This window comes from Larimichthys crocea, chromosome XXIII (assembly GCF_000972845.2).
Source record: "Larimichthys crocea isolate SSNF chromosome XXIII, L_crocea_2.0, whole genome shotgun sequence".
Taxonomy (NCBI): Eukaryota; Metazoa; Chordata; class Actinopteri; family Sciaenidae; genus Larimichthys; species Larimichthys crocea.
Window position 1 is genome coordinate 12,252,702 of NC_040033.1, and position 16,857 is coordinate 12,269,558.

Sequence of the window (16,857 nt, forward strand, 5' to 3'; positions counted from 1 at the left end):
GAAATTTTTTAAGAAAGAGCAGATCTGCTCCCTGTGCGGCTTGAAAAAGGAAAAGGTTACCCACGCATTTCCCAGAGTTGCACGGAGGCCGCACGAAATGTAAATCTCAGCTTTGCTTCCCTCTCCATTGTGGGTAGCTACATTTTTATGAAAATTACCTGATTTGAATTCAGATGTAGGCACACAGGAGCAGGAGGCATTCACTGAGGCACGTTCCTGTTGAACGAAGAGGCGTATTAACAGCCTGTTGTTGACTCCGCTACGTGTCTGTCAAAAAGACAGACACACATTTGCTGTCGTAGCCCTAAAGCTGTGTACGACACTCTTTGGGCTGTTGGAGCTTGATAGAGGCTTGCATGCATTCACCAAGGGGGATAAATAGGTAATGGAACTGAGGATGTCACGATTAAAACACACAAAGGCTCAGAAAGGCAGCGCCGACATCAACACACACACACACACACACCTCATACAAGACATGAAATATATTTACTTTCTAAAAAGATTAATTTGTTGTTGTTCAAATCACAGCCGAGTAGAGGGATCAACCTTTATTTACAGCTTATTTTCTCTGTTAAAAACTCTTTGACAGCTAGATCCCAGTGGTTACAGATATGCATGACAGGGTTCAAGCCCCACAGTAAGCATCCTCAGCTCAAGTGTCCTTGAAACTGAATCCATGCCAGCTTAGTCAGGCGAGCGCAATTTTAAGGATTTTGCAGGCGAAAAGTGAAAAAAGAAAGTTTCTTTATGTCTTCACTGAGGGTTACACACCTAAATGTAGCTTAACACCCACAGATCCACTAGCAAATAACAATACTCAAGGGCTGAGTGCTTTTCTGAGGCTGATGTTGACCTCTGACCTCCCTGGCAGAGACAGACCACAGGAGGATTTAACGGCTGGAGCGCCATATTGCATTGAGGTAAATATCGTCTGACTGTCCAAATCTCATCTCATCCCACTTGTAGCTCCAGAGCTTATAATTCCTCTCCCTCCACCTGCAGAACAGCTGTGCGCCGCTGCCACGTCTCTCTTCGCTCCTGGAGTGGACGCGCAAAGTGGGGGCGCACTCCTCAGCCATCAAAACCCCCCCCTCTGCTCCTGAGATGCGCAGCTGTGACTGACTGAGAGCAGCATTGGACACATCGCTCCGGTTTTTGTGCGCAAGCTCTGAATGTTTTAGTTGAAGGACAGTTTTTTTTTTATCATTTTTTTGTTTTTGTTTTTTTTAATTTTTTTGTATCTTCTGGCACCAGCCTCAACCCCACCTCCTCCCAAAAAGCGGAGGCACATTGTCTGTGGCGCAGCGCGACAGTGCGGTGTCCGATTACAAACCGTGCGCCGTGGAGCCACCGGCACAGAGCGCCTCTCTGTGGGGCAGAAAATAGCACACGGGGCTCCGGAGGGACGAAAGAAAGCACAGAGGAATCTCTGCAGAGAGAGAAGGAGTTTTACCGAGGTCGATTTTCTGACAAGTGACACAGCAGAACTGAGGATATATCATCTTCAGCTCATCTTTAGTATTTTTTCTTTTTCTTTCTCCGTACCACTCTTCTCACCGGGACAAGACACGCAGCTTCGCTCCCTACTAGATGAACGGGAGTTGGGCACCTCACTTGGTAAGACTGAACATATTCTGCTGTGGATTTGTGCAGCTGCTTTTATGATTCAGACATGCTTCTGCAGGCATATACGCGAGATATTTTGTTTTTCTCCTGACAATAAACCCATGACTTCTTTTACTGCACGTCTCGGTGCAGATTGTGCAGTCAGATCACATGTCTGAATAGGGCAAAAACATACTGCAGAAGGAGAAGGTGCTGGCGTCTTACTGGAATCATACACTGATGTTAAAATTCAAAATATCTCATAAGGTAAATAATCAGTTTTAGAAGTTTTGCATTTTGCTTTGCGATGTGCGGCCACTTGGTGGTGCTGGCAGAGTGCAGCCATCACCAGATAGATCCCTGAGAGCTTTCAGCAAAAATCTTTATATTCTGCAAATTCCCTTTCTCTTTCAATATCTTATGACAATTGATTAGACTCTAGCATCATAGCCAATATTTTTTCTTTTCTGTATTCACTGCAGCACAAGGTAATAATAAAAAAAGAATACTAGAGCCCAGGATTTAAGAGAAAATAGTCCAGGTAAAATCTGTGCACCAGTGCTGAAAATGTCATTGAAAGTCCAAAATGCAAATCTGGAATTGTTCACACTGTTGTTTCCTGGCTGTGAAGATAATAACATCAGTGTTTCATCGGTGGCTCGAGTGTTAAAGAGTGTCTGCTGCTGTGTTTGGTTCAGTCTGAAAATGTTCTGCTTTTGGTGAAATGATGTCACTGTTTTGAAAGCTCAGAGGAGGTGAGCAGAAATGTGTGACCTCACTGAGACACGCTGATTGTGTACGGTATAATACGTTTAGTTTGCATGAATTGAAAGTGATGTACCGGGATTCTTTTATCCGGCACATTTCTTTGTCGAGGTTTTCAGACCTTCCAGCCATACATCTCGAACTTCAGGCTTTCTCCACACAATGACAGTGCCAGGGCTGAGTCCTTGAATGTTTCGATCTATCTATCTATCTCTATCTAAACTATCAAAAAAACTTCTTTCATTGAGAGGATAAGAGCTTTAAGTTTTCTTATGCATGGCATATTCCATATCACTCTGTCCTTGGCTCTTCTAGCAGGTTTGGATGAATGCAAATCTCCAACCCTGTTCGTGCTGATTAGTGTACGATTAACCGCACATAATTGTTAACTAAGTCACCTATTCGCCAGTGTTTTTACAAGCCTCAAGCTTTTTTTTTAAAAGACATGCACATTTTTACTCAGATGTTGTGTCCAGAGTATAAAGCACCATGCTGATACTCTTATTTCACACGGCTCTGTGGTTGTTTTGGTCACGGAGGCTGGAGGCTTTCAGGACTTGAAAGCTGCAGCTCTGATAAACACAGTCAGCCTCCTCTGATCTTATGGCCTCAGACTCATGAGGATGCTGTGGCTCATATGTCCTGTCACACTGTGCTTACCAATAGAAAAAAAAAAAGGGGGACCCTCATGTAGGTGGTGAAATTACTTTGGACTCTCAGACCTTTATTAGACTTTGGATGCTAAAATCCCCCCCGAGGAAAAGGGAGATGAAAAAGAAATACGAAATGAGAGTGAGAGAGAGAAGGGGGGCGATGAGGGAAAGTGCTGAATCAAGTAATCATGTGACATGATGCCTTTTGGCTAAAGTCGCTTATATTGCAGAAACGGTCAATTAATTGTCTTTGACTTTTATAATTGTCGTTTTTTTTAAGCTAAAAACTCTTCTCCAGTGTAGGGATTTGCTGCATTTCTCCGTTTTTATCTCAATTTTAACCAAATATCTTCAGTTTTTGGTCTGTTGGTCAGACAAAACAAGATATTTCGGATAAATTCTCTGTCATCTAAGCTATTAAGTAATTATTTCAGAAAATTAACTGTTTGGATAAATCATTAAAGTTATTTCCTTTTAATCATCAAAGTCTTGATCTTTCATCTTTGGATTTTGGACTGTTGGTTGGATAAAACTGAATCGCAACGTGATGTGCACTTGACATTTTACAGGCCTAATTAGTTAATTGAGAAAATAATCGTCAGATCAATCGACAAATCATTAGCTGCAGCCTTTTAAAGGACATTAACACTTGCGCTCCTGCTCCATAGAGTCATCACGCATGAGATGAGCACAGCACAGACACATAGTATGGAAACCAGCCGCCCATTCCACCCAGCCGCACATTCCTGCGCCTGGTGAAGAGCATATGATTAGCATGATTGATATTTGCGCTGTGTTGGGAATTCGCCCGAGGTGCTGGTGTGTGTTCTGACACACAACACCAGCACAAACACGGCAATTAGTCCCAGCCAGGAGAAATCCACGATGAAAATGACCCCGGTGGCCTCAGCGGACTGTGTGGTCACCACGGTAACCCATTGAATGACAAGCCCATTGTCGTCGACCTTTGTGATTCGGCATCCCCTCGGGGGTCGAGACCTGATGGGAGTGAAAGTGAAAAGCATTATCATGCACGTGTAAACTAAACAGCCATTACCCTCTGGCCCCCTCTGCGCTCTTTAAGCCCCTTTGGTTACTTATTTATCTGACAAAAACAAGATGGGGCTTAGAGATAGTTTGTCCCCGAACACACAGCTTCACAAAAGATCCGCGTTTATTGGCTGTGAATTGCATGGAAGCCCCCCGATTTTACAAACTCTTGTCAGCAGATGATCTATTGCGCTTATGCAAGTAGACTTGGAGACTCAAACAATAGTTGAAGGGTTTTGCTGTTCCTCCCTACTGTGCTTTGTCCTCTCACTACCGCAGACTATTTATACATCACAACCACTTTGCCATTATCTCATCCCTCCCTTGTACTTTCTGCCACTTCTCATTTCAAGCCTGTAGTAGCTCCAGAGAATCATCCCACAAGTGAGAAGATTCACAATGTTTACGTTCATTTTCAGTGCCAGCAGCCGCACACTCAGATACATTTCTGACCTGTGTATGCACAAAAAAGAAAGTTGCCACGGTTCAAGCAAACAGTCCTTTTTTTTTCTCTTTCGTTCTGTAGTGAAATGTTGCAATGTTCCTATGGCTACCAAGGTTCCCTTCAGGGAATTTGAGTACAACACTCATCACAAAGGAAATGAAAAAAAATAACATTGGCAAAATGAAAGTTTATCATTCACGCAACTTCTGCTCTTTAAAGGCCAAAGAGTCAGGGTGGTTGCCATAGAGACCGCGAGGAAGCTATCAACCACAATGCCATGTTGTTCATCCTCACAAAAGTCTGCATGATACTGCCGTAAGGACAGACCTCAATCAAGGTCAGCTGTGGAAGTTTCATGTCATTTCAAAAAGAAGATCCGTGCAAAGAGCCGCGAATAAAGCGATAAAGGGCGGATGTGAGCTTGTGTAGGAACACAAACAAGCAGCAGTTCTCTGATGGGATGCATCCTTGTTAAACAGGCAAGGGGAAGTGAGTGTGATCATTTCACGCTGCATAACTAAACAGCGGAAACTGCACATGGGGCAGGTGTAGGGAATAATTTGAGTTCAGGGAAGAACAGGCGAGCGATATGCGATCCTGGATGTGCTATTATTTTCTACTGCTCCGATCCAAGAGCGAATGTCTGTGGTCTGAGTGAAACATCCAGTTTCATGTCCACACGTCAAAGGGAATTAGCGGCGCTGATACAGCCTTCACTCGCCAGCAGTGTTACGCTACATTAGCTCTGTCCCGCTCTCTCCGCTACAACCTCAAAGCCCACTCAAGTAGCAGAGGAATGTGTCTCTTTAACCACCATGCCAGTACAGGAAGAAGAAGGAGACTCTATTTGGGTCACGATTAAATAATCCCCAAAGCCTCTTTTTCACTGGGGGATCAAACCAAGAGTGGTTTTGAAAGGTTAAACACAGATGGCTCCAAAACTTCTGCGACCACAGGAGAAGCGATTATTGTAAACTCATTTAAGTTTGGAGTTTGTTGTAGCTCAGCTTCGTGTCTTGCGCCGCGGCACCGGCAGCGAGGGAGAGCAGCCGAACAGAAGAGGAGGAGGAGGAGAAGGTGGAGAGCGTGTGATGGGGTGTAATGAGTCAGGGGGAAAAGAAAATGAGAGATCGAGGAAAAAAGGAGCGAAGAGGCTTTGCTGGTCTTTGTTTATTGACAGCCACAGGGCCATTTGAAGGGTGAAATGAGTCATGAGTTGTCACCAAACACACACAGAGAAACACTTTTCTTTCTCCTCTCTGAGCCGTCACCCGGCTGTATTTCTCTGGAAGATGAATGACTTCAAAGCGTGAATGAGAAGATCATTTGATAGCCGCGCTCCGGTCGTATATTTCTCTTTTACAGGGGCTTTCGCTTCTTCTTCTTCTTCTTCTTCTTCTTTCAGACTGCAGCTTGTACCTCTGAGGTGAGAGCAAAAAGTGGACTGCCTCCTGCGAGACTTTGACACTCATTGCTATGTATAGTCACAGCCAAATTAGCAGACCGCACCTATTACTAAAGCAGGTGCATGGATATGTGTGTTGTAAATGTGTTTGTGCGTCATGCCATGTTGTGTCTGTCGTATGTTTTTCATATCGCCAGGAGGTGATGCGGCTAAAGTGTTTCATGAGTTGTTGTTTTTTTTTTTTTTTTGTACCCCTCACGGGATGTTCATCGCCGCGTGTTATCTTTATAGAGCATATCATTATACGATAAGGAACTGTTTTGATGTGATGTGTTTAGAACTATCTGATCTCCATCTATTGCGCCGCCGCAAACAGCCAGAGAAGCTCTAATTTGATCAGCGAGAGGATATAAATACAGAAAATCCTTTAATCTTCAGCAAATGAAAACATTTATCTCTTCTTTGAAATCATTACGAAGGGCTAATCAGAGCGATATCCTCGAAGAAGAAAAAAATACTCGAGTTGCAAAGAGGATGCTCTCCTCTCCCCCCCACCACTACGCCCCAGCAGATGAATGAGAAATTGCAGAGCTTGGTTCTTTTTATCCGACCTCATATGAAAGTTGAACGATAACATCTAAAAGATAAAGCGTCCCAGTACTTGTAGTTCAGCCACGCAGGAAAAATGGGAACGGAAGAGAGATACAGAGGGAGATTAGAGGGGAGATATAAATAGAGAAAAGGGAGATTGGACGACGTAGATAGAGGTGAAAAGATAAGAACTAAAGTTTCCCAGACAAAGAGGGGAGGCGCCCGCTTTTGGAGCGCAAAAAGAAAAGGGCAAAAAGAAAAAGAAAGACAAATTATGTCCAGATAGAAGGGCGTGATACGAGGATTGACGCTCAGACACGCCGAGCGGGTTGGAGGAAAAAAAATTGTTAAATATACAAGGAGGAGTTTCTCTCCAGAGGCAGCGGTCTAGTCGGTCCCATGGATGCATCTGTCTGCTGGATTCATCCGTCAGCGCTCGAGGTCCTTAGAGAGGGACGGACGGAGACAGACAGACAAGGAGAGACAAGAAAGAGAAAAGTGAGCAGAGAGAGAGGGGAAGGACAGAAGAGCGAGAGAAAAACAAGATGAGGAAAGAGAAAATAAATCAAAGGCATATTTAAATAGGGAACATGTCTCAAAAATTTCAGTTTAGATTCTTCAGTTTACTCACTAAAATCCCTCTCCAGTCCTCTCTGCCAGCACACTAAAATGCAAATGTCAATTGCCACCACAGTCACAAAAATGTTGAGAAGACTTTCACTCCACTACATTTATTTGACTAGCTATGTTAAGGATTCAGATTTTTAAATTAAAAAGACACCAGAGGTTCTCAATCTTTTTGTCTTGTGGCCTCTTTCAGAGCAGCAGTGTCTAAGTTGGGGCTTCTTCCCTCTAAACGTCGCTGCTTTCATTTAAGTAATTAGTGTCTGCATAAAGAGGTGGAATCATCCAATAGATCACAAAAAAAAGCATGAAAATGAATACAAATGTGTATCCCAGAGATTACCATTAATCAAATCATAGCGTGATTAAAATATCAAACTGGTTTTCAAGTTAAAACTAGTTCTGTCTGGACCAGGGACGACGGCAAAACGTACGCATTGCTGCATCAGTAAGAAGAATCTAATAATGTAATGAATCATAATATGTCACAGGAGCCATTTATCCGGTTATCCGCTAATAATATGTCTGTGTAATATGTACTTTTACTTAGGTAGGACTTTTAATGTAATGCAGTATTATTGTTGTGTTGGTACTTTTAATTATGGGAGTGTTCTAAGAGATTATCCCAACACTGCACTGCCCAGCCTCATTGCAGGAGGTTGGTTGAGAGGAGGACTGCAGGCACTACACAGCAACCTACACCTCTCCTGCATGGTTTTTGTGTAAAAAAAAAAAGAAAAAAGTATTCGTAGTTAATATTCTTCTTAAAACATGCTCGAGTTAAACATCAATCAAAAGCAGCAAATGTGGAAATGCAGCATTATTTTTCATAAAGTCTCAGTCAGTCAATATCAAAGGAACTAAATGTGATTTTGAGCACCGCATTAATAATGCAGCAATGGCGTTAAGATTCGAAACAGGTAATAAAACAAAGTCGCGTGGTCTTGATGGTGGAGTACTCCATTACACACACACACACACACGTGCGCGCACACACTCACACCTACTGTATTGTTTTCCAAATCCTTGCAAACACTCCAGACGTTAGACTCTCTTGAGTCATGTCCTTTACTAGTCTGGTGTCGGGCATGAATGCGAATGTGTAGTCTACCCCGCCGTAAACACAATGCTGCCTCAGTTCTGAAGGTGAAACCACACAGAGGATGTGTGGTCTGATCTAAACCACCGGCAGTGAATAACAAACCACTTATTATTCCTTCTAAAAAATTCATTCTTGCCTTGAATAAACCATCAGGAAGAATGAGCCCTCAGTTAGGAACCTTGCTGCCTGGCCGTCTGCCAGCCATGAACACCATATTTTGTTGATTGCACACTTACAGCACGGTAAACTGATGTGACTTTGATTTTTTATTTTTTTTTTTGAAGCTAAGTGCTTGAGAGGAAGTGGTCATTTGGAGTTTAATACTCACAAGTGGGAGTTTGGTTTCAAGGGATATTTTGTTATGGAACATTAAGTCTATTAAAAGTCTAGCCAGGTACTGGGCTTCAGCGATAAGGATATCAGTTGCTGTAAAAGACAATGGAGTAATTCTAGAGGCATTGCCGGGAGTGTCCTTTTTTTTTTCCATACACAGTCTTGGTTAGCTAATACAGTAGTCTGATTATGCTGTTCATGAAACAAGAGAATGTTTCTATTCTCCTGCTTTGGCTCTATTGTGTTACTGGATTCCCCAGAGAAGTGAGTTCAAGAGTTGTGCTGACTCTCTGCCCGTGCATCTTCTGCCCTTTTGGGACTGAAGTGGACTGTTTAAAGATTTTCCAGTATGAGATGTTGTTCTTCTGTGTGGGGGTGAGGACTCAAATATAAATAAATACCTAAAAAAGCCAAAAAAATGGAGCCACGTCCCAGCAGCATCGTATAATGTAGACTAAGATTCGATAGAGAAAGAGGAGGTCACATCGACATCGACATGATACAAATAAATAAATCCCCAAGAACGCTAACAAAAATATCCCTGCATGAATAAATATTAATAGTCCTGTTTATTTCACATGCAGCTCTCCTCTCAGGTGCATGTGTCAGGAGGGTCAGCAGGGTGACTGAAAGGAAAAGCTCCAGTTTCACTTTCTCAGAGACCCCATTAGCCGACCTCAGCCTGACCAGACCCGACCCCAACCCGGACCACCTGACGTGGACGCTGCCCTTTCGAAGAGATAGGTGTGCAAGAAAGGTGTGCAGCTGCATGAAAGCTCTCTCAGCGCTCAAGCAGCAGGAGTCTAAGAGAAGAAAAGACCATTTCCTTAATGAGGATAAGCCGAGATCAGCGGCGTCAAATCATTACAAATGAAGGATAAAATGGATTTTGTTACAGAAAAACCTTTGCAGTTGTTTTTCACTTAAGCCGCTGCAGAACTATTAAGACAGGCACAGCGAGGGAGGAACTCCTACGCGGAGGATAAATTTCCTCTGGACTTGCCCAACCACAACACTTTGTTGCAGTGCTCTTGTTGTCATTAAAAATAGACCTCTGCCCTTCTGAAGCAAGGGCCCCGTAGCATTCTGATCTATTTTGCGCTCCACTCTGTTCCCCAAAGGCTTTCTGGGTAGAAAAGTACTCCCTTCTCCACAGCAGTTAAGGGCAAAGGGGGATTCTTTCCTGCAGGGTCGACGTCTTTTTATTGACTTTAGAAAAGAACACAAAAAAAGGAGTTATACCGCACAATGTGAAAAGGAAACTGTAGCTAGAGACCATCCAGCTGCTGATACTCAGAAGAAAGTATTTTTTTGAATGCCTCAGCTAGTGTTACAAAACCTAAAATTTGTAGCTGGAGATCTACAAACCATTCTGAAGTGTTGAAGTCTTTTCCTTCAACACTCGTTACAGCTCCCACCCATCTCCTCACCCTGCACTGAAAACCATTATATTAATACAACACATTTAATTCATCCCCAGAGGCAAATAATCTTTCCGTCCGCTCTCCCTCTAATACGGAAAGGTCAGAGTGCAGGGTCAGCTGGATCTGGGAGCGATGCAGTAACTTACTCAAGGACACTTACAACCCTCGTGTTCGGTTTTATGGCCTGTGTTGTGTTTTAATAGGCATGAAACAACAGCAGTTCCTGCTTTCTGGAACCATTTCTGGCCAAACGCCCACAGGCGATGGCAGGTCTCTCTGCACACAATGAGACCCACTGTAACCTGTCATGTCATCAGCGGAGCTCCACACCGACCCGTGCCTCCATACATCATAATTAACACATTCTCCTTTCAAATATATGCATTGGCCTGGTGTTTTTAGTAATTGCATATGAGCTCACGCGCATGCAACCATGTGTGATTTCTCACCCTCTCGGATACCCAGGGTTCATCAGTCTTTTTGCTGAAGCAATTATAGTAATTGGCAGGTTACAGTCACTTTATTTCATCTTTGATTCTCAGCCTTTAGTGCATCTTGCTAATCTTTCTTTTTTACCATCTCTCACAGTGTGAATCGATGACATTTAAACTTCAGACTGCCGGGTCGAATTTGCAGCTTTTTTAGAGGCTGGCAAAATAATTAAAAAATACCTTTAGCAGAAGAGGCTCATGTATTTCTGACACGAATGATCTGTATCCATATTTAACTGCTGAGCATGATTACTCTGAAAGAAGGTAATGGGTTTTAATTGTAGTGTACAGTCACATGGTTTACCGCTATTGTTGTAAAGCACTGGTAGCAGAACGCACCTAACGAAACAATTATGCAAATCAAACTGTTATTCCTGCCTGATCAGCCGGACTACAATTTAGCCGTTTCTGATTCGGTGTCTGGTCCCACACATTCTGTCAGTCAAATTTACCTCATCATTACCACATCTACACACACATCTACCACTTTCACACACTCCCACTACTGTGTACAGAAGAATGCAACTTGACGGGTTGATTAATGCAGATCATCCAGCTGTGTCGTTCTCTACAGTATGGAAAGGTTTCGCACTTATTAGATACATATTTCTGCAACTGCAACAAGATGAATGTACACAGGAGAGAATACGCTCATAAACGGATGTCGGGTGATGCGGGATAAGAAAATAAAGACAAAGTAGAGGTGGCCTTTGCAAGTTGGGAGGTTAAGAAGTAACAGTGAGCACACCTGGAAGCCACATGTGGGTTACCCTGCCCGCACCCCCCGCGTCCCGCTTTGGAAAACTCCGTCGTCATCATTATAGCAAAGGGTGGAGGGGATCATTAAGTCATTATTTATGTGCTTTCTGCTGTTTTATCACCTCCAGACATAGTCTCACAATGCAGACACCCACACTCACAGCCCCAGAAGAATAACATAATTGTATGAGGCAGCCAGGGGGTCCCGTCTAATAGAAAAAGTGCAGACATTAACAGTCTGGCCCAGCTGCAGAGACTAAGAACCCTCCCCTTTTTATTTATTTATTTTCTCACTCCTGTTAGGCTCATTTACACCTTGTGTTGTTTATGTTTATTTACAAGCTGCCGCCGCAATGAACCTTCGTATCCACATTTTCTCCGGTCTGAGGGATGAGGTAGCAGAGGGGAAGTTTTTACAGGCAATTTCCCCTTTACAATAGCAGTAGTTTGCCTGATGAGCCAGGATTTAAAAAAAAAGAAAAGGCAAACAGAGCACTTTAAGCTTCCTTTCACCCATTTCTGGCTTCTCCCACCTGAATATTTTCTAGCCTGTAAAAGCCAGGTATTTTTTTTAATGTGTTATTTCAGTCTGCTTTTCCTTGTCAGGGGGCGTGTTTGAATCAATTTCCACCCGTTTTGTCACCGTTTCACACCGCTATGTGACTGCAATTTACATAAAGTAAAATGAAACAAAAACAAAAAGAAAATGAGCCGTGTATGTTCATAAAAACAGAGACCCATGGGGTAGGGAGGGGGCTGAAGAAATAAAAGACACTGGGAAATGGAAAAGAAATGGATGTTAAACAGACCTGCACTGTGTTGCACCTGGAGCTGTGGCTCCTGTGAAAGGCCATGTAGAGTCAGCTCTCTAGACACCGCAGTCCCAGATACCCAGAAAAAAAAAAACGCTGTTTCCTTTCCCTTTAGTTGAAAACGAAGGGTAACTGTTGCTTTTCCAGCTGCGTTTGACCACCTCACCCCAAATCTGTTCCCCTGTTGTTTTCATGTCCTGATTCAATTACCTCTGTGGGACCACTCTCCTGACACACGACACACACACACACACACTGGACTGCAGAGATATGAGGAATCGCAGCTTTATGGCATGTGGTGTGTGTTATTCATGGTGATCCCAGATTCTCTTCATAGCAAGGCCACAATCCTTCTTTCCTTCCACTGAGACTCCTTTCTTTCTTTCCATCTCGCACTCATCTCCTATTAATCCTCTCCATTCTCCTGCTCACTCACCACTCCTTTTGTTCCCGCCTAACCTCTTTAACACCCCTCTCCTCTTCCCTCCATCCAAGCCTGTCCCCTTCATTTCATCTCACCCAGCCTCTGCTCTTCATCCTCCCCCTGCATCCCCTTCATCCTTTGTTCCTCCATTCCTCTCATTATTACCGGCCCTCTTTTTAGTAATCTACCTCAAGTGACCCTAAACGACTTTCTCGCCTCTTCACCCTCTTCACCCTCTCTCTCTCAGTCTTTTGCTTCTCTCTTGTCTTGTTTTGAAGAGCGGGTCAGTGTGAGTACTGAAAGCCGTTACTCCACTACATCATGTCTTCTCAGTCCCGGTGCCTCAGCAAGATTCACTGGCAGACACAGGAATACATTTGCTCACGTGCATGTTGACATTCATGGACATGTCTTTGTGTGTGTGTGTGCATATTTTCATATACGCTCACTAGAACCAAAATAGTAGACAAGGCAAAAATAATATATGCAGACGCCCAGACGAACTCACTGGAGTGTTCAACCGGAGCATAAAATCGCAGCACAGTTATATGGCATTGTCACGCACGTACACACTTAAATTTGCTCTGACTTTGTCCACCGACTGCTCGCGTCTCAACAACACCAGCCGGTGTAACTGTGTGATCATGCACTTTTGGATACTTTCGATTCTCCTATGCTACTGCGGGACTGAAAATACCCCCAGCTTGTCTGATATTATATATTTAAATACAAAAAATGACATCACTTAGACCTTTTACAATTGGGAATAAGTACAATGTGTGTACGTAGATCTGTGTGAAATACTAAGTTGATGTTGTAAGAGAGATTTTTGTCAGATTCAGAAAGGAAAAGACATGAATAAGGCTCACAAGAAACAAAAAACATGATTATAATGAGGATTTTGTCCAAGATAAAGATAACACAGAGAAATATTGCAGTCATATTCAAATACTTGTGTGTCAAGCAGGCTGATTAGTTGATCTAACATCCTATCAGGATGTTCTATAATGTTTCTTTCAGAGTTGAAAGAAACATTATCTTTTAACAGAGCATAGATTTCCGTTCACCCCAAATCAAAAACATATATTTTGCCTCTTTCCCCGTGGTGCTATTTTTATCCATCTAGATTGTTTTGATGTGAGCTCCCATGTTTTGGAGACGTCTGCCTTCTCTCAAATATAATGGAACTAGATGGCACTCTGCTTGTGGTGCTCAAAACGCCAAAAAGAAACGAACATCATCTGCCAACTGTATCCCAGTGCAGGTCCGTGAGCAGATGCACACTATGCTAGGTGATGTGGTGACACAATGGGCAGGTGTAGTTAGGTAGAAAGAAAATAGCTCCCACATGAAACTGCTCAAAACAAAGAGACACTGCTGTTGAGTTTTCAAATGTTTTTCTTTTCTTTTCTTTTTGGCACCACAAGATGAGTGCCGTCTAGTTTTATTATATTTGAGAGAAGGCAGACATCTCTACAGTCGATATCTCCAAAATTCGGCAACTCACACCGAAACGTGATGCATAAATAGCACTATTACAGAGAAATCGGTATTTTGGATTTTGGGATGAATTGTCCCATTAGATTGCCCATCTTGTCATCCTTCATGGATGCAGTTGTTTCATTTCTGTTTATTGATTTCTTCAGCATTTCATTTAAAATGTGGTTTGCTAAATGTGACACAGCTTCTGGTTGGACTATACGCCCCAACATACAAGTATAAAAGAAACACAAGAACAACTGCTGTGTGCATTTACATACAAGCACAGTGGAGAAGACGCATATAACACATATAAAACTGATATTTTTACAGCTTACGCAGCACTAGGAGTGTTGAATATTTTCATAATTATTTAATCTGCTGATTATTTCTTGGTTCTGTCCAGAAAATATCAGAAAACAGTGAAAGACACTCTTTATACTTTCCAGGAGTCCCAGGTGATGTCTTTAAATTCCTTTTATCCGACCAGCAGTCCAAAACCCAAAGATATTTTTACTGTTTTACCACACATTTCCCTGTGATGTATAAGCAAATCGCAGCTAAATCGTAAATCACTGTCAATTGTCAAATTGTTTCAGCTCTACAAAACTAAATCACTGTCAATTGTCAAATTGTTTCAGCTCTACAAAACACTCTTTCTTTGGGGTTTCGAGGCGTTTTTGCAGACATTAAAGAAACACAAATGCCACGTTCCACTGCACACGTCGAGGAAGACACATGTAAATACTAATAAACATGATCAGAAAAGCAGCTGCTCACAACACCTTAAAAAATGCATAACATATAAAACAAAAATAAACACACGGAGGCCGCGGACAGAAACTCAGAGGAACATGCAAGTAAACATAAACTGATACAAGTGGGTCAGGTACGCTCTTACTGACAAAGAGGTATTTCAGCAGTAATAGATATATTTGGGTCAGGTAGACAGCTGTGTGCGCACACACATATTCTCCACACACGCATGCTTTAAACCGGTTAAGGAACTATGCAAACACACATAAACACACGTATGTGGGCAGGAACATCTGTTTTTGGCCTACAATCAAGTGCAGATGGACCCCGGGGCCGGTGTGTCAACACCGGTGGAGACCACACATTAAATACGCCTAGTATTCTTGCGGCTGACTCCTGGGGATTTAAAGCAGTGAAGGGGTATTAACCGGGACCACAACCTGTAATTGTTATCATAATGACACAGGAAGGCATTTCCAAATTAATACGCGGCATCATTTCGGGGAAATTTGGGTCAGGCGACCAAAATCCGATGAGCCTGGAGTTTTGGAGTGTGGCTTTAGGCGCTTAGGTGTTACTGATATGTGCACCCTACATTAATATGCATCACAAGGACAAGGTAACTCCACAGCAATATGAGGCAGGACCTAAACATAGAAAGTGAATGAATATATTGGGAGTTAAAAGAGATGATATTCAGCTTTGATGTTGAGCCATCAAAGGGATCATGATACTGCTTGGTTCAGAGGGCCATCGTCGCTGGCTATATATTTAGCTGTCAGCTTAAATTAGACCTGTCACTGCTATAGACATATGCCATATCGGCATGTGTGTCTCTTCATCTGTCGGGGAGGTTGATGGAACTGTTGCTGCTGATTAGACGGTATTGTTTTTGCTCCTGGGTGGCATTTCGGGAGCATGTATGAGGTAAAAGACATAAAAAAAATGGGGAGGGAAGGTATAAAGAAGGATGGCTGTGGCGTGTTTGTCCTCTTGTGTACTAATCTGTGTGTTCGAGTCAGCCTGTCCTTGTGCGAGCCTTCGTTTCAGTGACAAGAAGGGCACAATGCACCTGGCCCGTTCCCGGCTAATCAAGTTAGTAGTGCAGCCTGCAGCTACAAAGGCACAGAGTTAATACTGGCCCAAATAGAGACAACAGTGCTTTACTTTTATCCCGGAAACATTGGAGTCCGCCCCCCACCCCTCACAAAGCTCATTAAACACCAACATGAAGCCTGAAGCTGCTCAGTACGTTTATACATACACACCTGCTCTCCTACTGTATGCCTGCTGACACATGCATTCTTATAACAATTATAGACCATCCACCCACCTCCGAACGAGACAGAGGGGTGAGTTTTTCATTATTCTACGTCTGTAGTTTCACCCAGACAAAAAAAAAAAAAGTAGAAATGTTTACGAGCCTGTTTGATATGTGATTTGTCCCGACAGATAGCATTAGTGCACTGACACATACTTTTTTCCGGGGCCTCACAGACAGACAGGGTGTGTTTTTTTTCAATTCTTTGTAGCCTCTACTCCCCCGCTGTCTGTTTTTTTTTTTCTTTTCCGAGGGAGGTGATGACATGATATCAAAGTGATTTCTATTTGTTACACTGCTCATTTAGGTCAATTAGAGGAAACTTGTTTCGTGTTGTCGGTGTTTGTGACACCGTGCCCCATAGACTTGCAATTAGTCGCTTGACTGTGACGTCCTCAAGTATTCAACAAATGTTTGTCATATGGAGTCTTAAAAGGCTGCGTTGTCGCTACAAGGCAGTTATGACATGAGCTGAAAAGAGCATTGTTGTTTTGAAGACTGCATCCGTGTACGTGCGGGTGTGCTTGTATTTAAGCTGTTGTACAATTGTTGCAAAAGTATTTTACAATATTGATCGCTGACTTGGTAAGTTACTGTTTAATATGGTGATATTTTGTTTGAATACTGCGAAACTACACTTTTTTTCAGTGAAAAATCTCAGTTTTTATGAATTTCTTTAGACACTCATAATAACCCTCGAGATAAATCGGAATCTCTTTAGACACTCATAATAACCCTCGAGATAAATCGGAATCATGTTGGTGATCTCCTGTACTTTGAGTTTGGTGCTAGATTTTTTTGTCTATCTCACGATG

At 42.7% G+C, this 16,857-nt stretch overlaps 1 protein-coding gene across 2 annotated transcripts in view; it reads left to right on the forward strand.

Annotated features, from left to right (window-relative positions):
- The first annotated feature begins 947 nt into the window (after positions 1-947).
- The window catches only part of sema5a (sema domain, seven thrombospondin repeats (type 1 and type 1-like), transmembrane domain (TM) and short cytoplasmic domain, (semaphorin) 5A), a 117,188-nt gene continuing 101,278 nt past the window's right edge, over positions 948-16,857 (forward strand). The window contains exon 1 of one of the 2 annotated variants that reach the window (XR_003461587.1): positions 948-1,620. The gene's annotated coding sequence lies outside the window, so the exon portion shown is untranslated. The remainder of the gene's footprint in view (positions 1,621-16,857) is intronic. The other variant, XM_027274323.1, reaches the window with a different exon arrangement.